Source organism: Cavia porcellus, unplaced genomic scaffold (genome assembly GCF_034190915.1).
Source record: "Cavia porcellus strain 051 isolate PalLab524CR breed Dunkin Hartley unplaced genomic scaffold, mCavPor4.1 scaffold_15, whole genome shotgun sequence".
NCBI classification, from domain to species: Eukaryota; Metazoa; Chordata; class Mammalia; order Rodentia; family Caviidae; genus Cavia; species Cavia porcellus.
The window spans coordinates 66,308,236-66,314,235 of record NW_026947498.1 but is presented as its reverse complement, the minus strand read 5'-3'; positions in this window follow the sequence as shown (position 1 = coordinate 66,314,235).

Here is a 6,000-nt window from a genome sequence, read left to right as displayed (position 1 = left end):
GAAGCCACACCCTTCACACTAGCAACCAAAAAATGATATATTTAGGAATTATTCTCACGAAAGAAGTGGAAGACCTATACAGGGAAAATTACAATACACTGAAAAAAGAAATTGAAGAGGATCTCAGAAAATGGAAAGACATCCCTTGCTCATGGATTGGAAGAATAAATATTGTGAAAATGGCCATTCTCCCAAAATTGCTATACAGTTTCAATGCAATTCCAATAAAAATACCATCAACATACCTCATGGATCTAACAAAATCACTCCTAAAATTCATCTGGAACCAGAAGAGACCTAGAATAGCAAAGGCAATTCTAAGCATCAAAGGCAAGCAGGAGGCATCACAATCCCTGACTTGAAGTTATACTACAAAGCAACAGTAGTAAAATCAACACGGTACTGGAATCAAAACAGAGCCGAAGATCAATGGAATAGATTAGAAGATACAACCACAACTACAAACACACTCAACCACCTTATTTTTGATAAAGGGGCCAACATATTCACTGGAAGAATGACAGTCTGTTTAATAAATGGTGTTGGAAAAATTGACTCTTCACATGCCGAAAACTAAAACTAGACCCATACCTATCACCATGTACTACATCAAAATCTAAATGGATCAAAGATCTGAATATTAAAACAGAAACACTAAATCTATTGGAAGACAAATTGAGTAAAAACCTTGAAGACATAGGGGTAGGTAGAGAATTTATGAACAGGAATCATACCGCACGGGAAATATTTCCCAGAATCAGTAACTGGGATCACTTCTTATTAAAAAGTTTCTGTACGTCAAAAGAAATCTCCAGCATAGTGAAAAGAAAACCCACAAACTCGGAAAAAATGTTAGTGAACTATACCTCAGACAAAGAACATCTGTCTAAAACATAAAAAGAATTTTTTAAAAAATCAGACCCCTAAAATTCAAAATCGAATCCAAAAATGGCCATCTGAGATGAATACACACTTCTCAGATGAAGAAATATGAATGGCAAATAAATACATGAAAAAATGTTCATAATCATTACTCATTAGAGAAATGCAAATTAAAACCATATTGAGATTCCATTTCACTCCTGAAAGAATGACCAGAATCAAGAAAACTACCAACAACAAATGCTGGAGAGGCTGTGGGGAAAAAGGAACTCTCCTGCACTGTTGTTGGGAGTGTAGACTGGTGCAACCATTGTGGAGGTCAGTCTGGTGATTTCTCAAAAAGCTGGGATTGGAAGTCCCATTTGTTCCAGCTACTCCACTTCTAGGCATATTCCCAGAAAAACTGAAAACATCATGCGACAGTGATACATGTGCACCCATGTTTATAGCAGCACAATTTGTAATAGCCAGATCTTGGAAACAACCTAATTGTCTACCAACTGAGGAGTGGATTAAAAAGTTGTGGTATTTTTATACAATGGAGTACTACTCAGCTATAAAGAAGGATTATACTGAGATATTTATAAATAAATGGGTGCAGCTTGAGACCATACTCATAAGCAAAATAAATCAAACTCACATGTATGAATACCATATAGTTTCCCTAGTGTAAGAAATGGTAAGAATACATAAAAGTATGTGGTAAACATGATTCCCCATTATATTGCTTTGAAGCCTTATAATGTTTTCATTCATTAATTGGAATAGTTTTACTCTGGGTTGTTTGATTTTATTGTCTGTGATGGTATGAACAGTTATTTTGAAGAAAATAAGACAATATAATAGCTAGTGCTAGTTTAATATCATCTTGTTTTGAAGTCCCATGAAGCTTTTGTTCTTCTGTCTCCATCGGTTTGTCATGTTGTTTCTTATTGGATTTTATTATATGAGATAGTATAAACAAAATTTTTTATAGACAAGGAGATAATATAGAAACCATTGTTCATTTACTGTTAGTTGGTTCTAAATACTCTGTAATACTTTCATTCTCTTGAGTGGTTTTACACTGTCATGTTGTGTTTGATGCTATAATATATGAAGTTATACTCAAATATTTCAAGGAAAGAGACACTAGCTACTGTTATGTCAGGTTATCTTGTGGTGAAACACTATGTTGCTTAAATTGTTCTGTTCTGACCTGTGTTATTATGTTGTTCTGTCCTCTTTTATCTTAATCTCTTTCTTTCTTTTAATTTTTTTAATAAGAAAAAGTATCACATACTTCAGAAAAGAAAGTTTATTCTGTTCTGGGAGTTCCAAAGATACAGTCTGTTTGATGCAACTTATGGATTAAGTTATTAATTCCTTTGGAAAAGGGGATTAATGTGGGATAATGGGCCACAAGTTTACTCTTGTGGAAAACTATCTGAGCATTAGCATTAGCCCTCAGGCAGATATTCTGGCATGCAAGGGACCTGAGCAGCCTCCTGCTGGAGGACGCCACCCCTCATCAGCTGACAACCTGCCCTCACATGGAGACAGACCCATGCCCTTGCTCACACATGCCCAGCATAATTTGGGGAAAAAACAAAAGTCATAAATGCGCAAGTCTGCACTTTCGGGAAGATGGCAGAGTGGTGATCAGCAAAGAAAGAGTCTCTCCAAGACTTGGTGTACAGACACTTGAATATAGCAACATGAAGAAGAGAAAAAGGAAGAAAGTTGGTCCCCTGGACCGAGGAAGGCTCTGAAATGAACCTTGAAGCCCAGGGAGAGTGATAATCCAGAAAAAAATAAAAAGAAAGAAAAAAAACCTTCTGTGGTGGGCCTGAGGAGAAGACACTATGTCCCACAGTCCAAAACAAGTCCAGGAGACATAGACATAAAGAAATTAGAAGTCACACATCTGAAATTTCTGAAATGATACCAACAGAGGTAAAGAAACAACTTAGGGCTTACATTGTCTGATTACCTTTGCTTGCCTGTATCTAGTAGTCTGAGCAACTATTGGAGGGTAACAATGTGCAGTATAGTAACTATTGTTGATTCCTTGTTGTCTTGTTTTTGAAATCCAAGAACATTCTCATTGTTTTGTTTTATTGTCTTTTAGAAGAATATGTACTCTGTTTTGTGGGGTGTAACACTCTGCAGATATCTATTAAGTTCATATGTTCAAAGTGTGGTTCAACTCTGATATTTCTTCATTGAATTTTTCATTAAGTTGATCTCTCTTGATGTGAAAGTGAGGTGTCAAGATACCCCTATATGATTGTGTTAGTATTTATTTGATCTTTCATGCTCAGTCATGTTTATTTTATGAAGATACATACTGCAGTATTCACTGCATACATATTTATCAATGTTATCTCTTCTTGTTTGTTTCCTTAACTAGAATTTAGTGATCGTATTTGTCTCTTCTGATCGCTTTTAGCTTGAAGTTTACAACTGTCTGAAATTAAAATTGTTACCTCTACTTGTTTTCAGAATCTTGATGCATATAATACTGCTTTTCATCCTGTAATTTTTAGATGATGAATGTCTTGTGGATTAGATGATTTTTATTGAATACAACTTCTTCTGAATTCTGTTTTTTGATCCAGTCTGCCAACCTGTCTCTTAATTTGGAAATAGAAGCCATTAACACTGAGAGCTATTACTAAGAAGTGTTGATTATTTGCTGCCATTGCATTCTTTCTTTGCTGGTGACTCCTTTGTTTTTCTCTTCCTGTCATTTTTTGTTGTTATTTGTCCACTGACCTTCCTTGATGCTGTTATTTCATCTGAGTTTTTGCTGTATTAATTTTATTGTTTATATCTGGAATATTCTTGAATATTTCCTGGAATGCTGGTTTCATAATCTTAAGTTTTTTGAGCTGATCTGCTTCATAAAATGTCCTTGTACCTCAGTTATTTATTTATTGATTAATTGATTGATACTTGGAATCAAACTCATGACCTCATGCTTGCCAGGCAGGTGCTGTGCTGCTGAACTATATCCCTACCCCTGTATCTCAATATATTTTAAAAGAAAGCTTTGCTGGGTAGGTTAGTCTGAGTTGGAAGCTGTTTGCACTTAGGGTTTAAAATACTTCACATTAAAATAATTCTAATGGGTTCCACCCTATATGTAGTGTTTGCTTTTCTATGGCTGCTTTTAAAGTTCTGGGGTTATTTTTGTTGGATATCAGTTTAATAAGGATATGTCTTACTAAGCCTCCTTTTTCATCACAATTCTTTGGTGTTCTGTAAGCCTCATTTCCTTGTATGTTGAAGTATTTTCTCATATTTACAAAGTTTTCAGCTACCATTTCTGTAAACATACTAATGATTCCACTGTGTTATCTCCTGATCTTTCTCTGACTTCAATTAGCGTAGGGTTGGTCTTTTGTCTTTGGTCTCTTATCTTTTTTCATGGTTTCTTTGAGTATTTTTGATAATTCATCATTTTGTCCTCAATTTCTCAGACGCTGTCATTACATTGGTCTTTTCTGCAATTCCATAGTTTTTAAAAAAAAACTTGACCTGACTTTTTTGAGGATTCTATATCCATGTTGAATCTCTCCTTCATGTTTTATTTGTTTGGTTGTTTTTGGTACCAGGGATCAAACTCATGACCTCATGCTTGTGGATTAGATGCCCAGGCAGGCGCTTACACAGCTGAACTAAATCCCCAGCCCTACCATTCATGTTTTGAACCATCTTGGTCAAGTTGTCCAATGTTTTACTAATATCTCCTGTATTCACTTGGGGCATATTGAATAACAGGGCTGCTTTTAGATTTCCTCTTCAACCTCACCTAGTTTCTTCATCCTAACTATACCCCTTTTTTGGAGTTCCCCTACCTGTCGTTTGCTTTTCTCTCTCTTTGTGTCTCCTTGCTCTGTCTCAGAAGAGTTGGGAAACCTTGGAACCCTTTTTTATCCCCCTGGAACTCCAAATATTGGCACAGAAAGAAAACCAGTTGTTATTTACTATTTTGTTATGTTGGTTATAGTAGTAAATTCAGTAGTACCAGTTGCACAACTGGGTATCACCAAAGCCTTAGAGTTACTCTTGGACATCTCTTAATGAGAACTAAGAGGACTATGATTTTAGTGCAGACAGACCACCCATGCGTAAGCCTATTATAATACTACAGACCAGCAGATTCTGATGAGTGTAGGCAACAGTGCCAGAGATCAAAGTTACCACTAGATTATCTTCTTTGAGATCACTCCTTTTGATGATTTTACCCTCTGAGCCTGACCTCCTTCAACAGAATACCGTCCCCATGGACATCTTGGTCTGATCTTGAGTCTTCCAAGGAATTCCAGGGGAATCTCTGCTTAGCTCTCCTCTCTCCAAGGCTACAACCCGAACATTCTCTTGCTGGTCTCTGTGGTAAGGTAACACTTGAGTCCTGAAGTAAAGCTCCCTTCCTAGGTTTTAGACTTTTCTTCAGTACCTGACTCCACCTGGGTGAACTGGTTGTCACCTCTGGTGCCCTGTGCTGAGGAGCAGACCTTGGTGTGCACTAGTCGTTTCAATCCTGGGGTTCCTCCCAATGCAGGGTTTACAGCACAGGCCGAGATATGTGGTGTGAGTCCTGGTGTGCAACTGGGGTGGAGGTGGTCACCCAGAGGATTGCAGGCTTCCTATCTCTGTTGTTTTATTTTTAACTTATTATTATTTTTATGAGATTGTTTTCTATAAGTCACTGATTCTTTTTTTTTTTTTTTTTTTTTGTACCAGAAGTCAAACTTAGGACCTGACACTTGCCAGGTAGGTGCAGTACCACTGAACCAAATCCCCAGCAGGTTGTTAATCCTGTCCTTTACTTTCATTTCTTTTGCTTATTTTTCTGTGGATTTTTCTTATTGTTTCTTGTATGTTGGCTTTTTATTTGCTTACAATTATTTTTCATGTCATTAGCCCTTTGTTGAATGGCTTTTTCTCCAGTTTTTTCCCCCTTTTTAACTTTATTTGTCAAAAGCTTCACTATATAAACCAATTTGTCTATTTCCATCTTCAAAACAAAGGAACATTAAAATCTATGCCTTCATTGAAGCTTACAGGCAGAAATGAAATTCTCAAAAACAACACAGAGCTGGGCACAGTGGTGCATGCCTGTGATCCCAA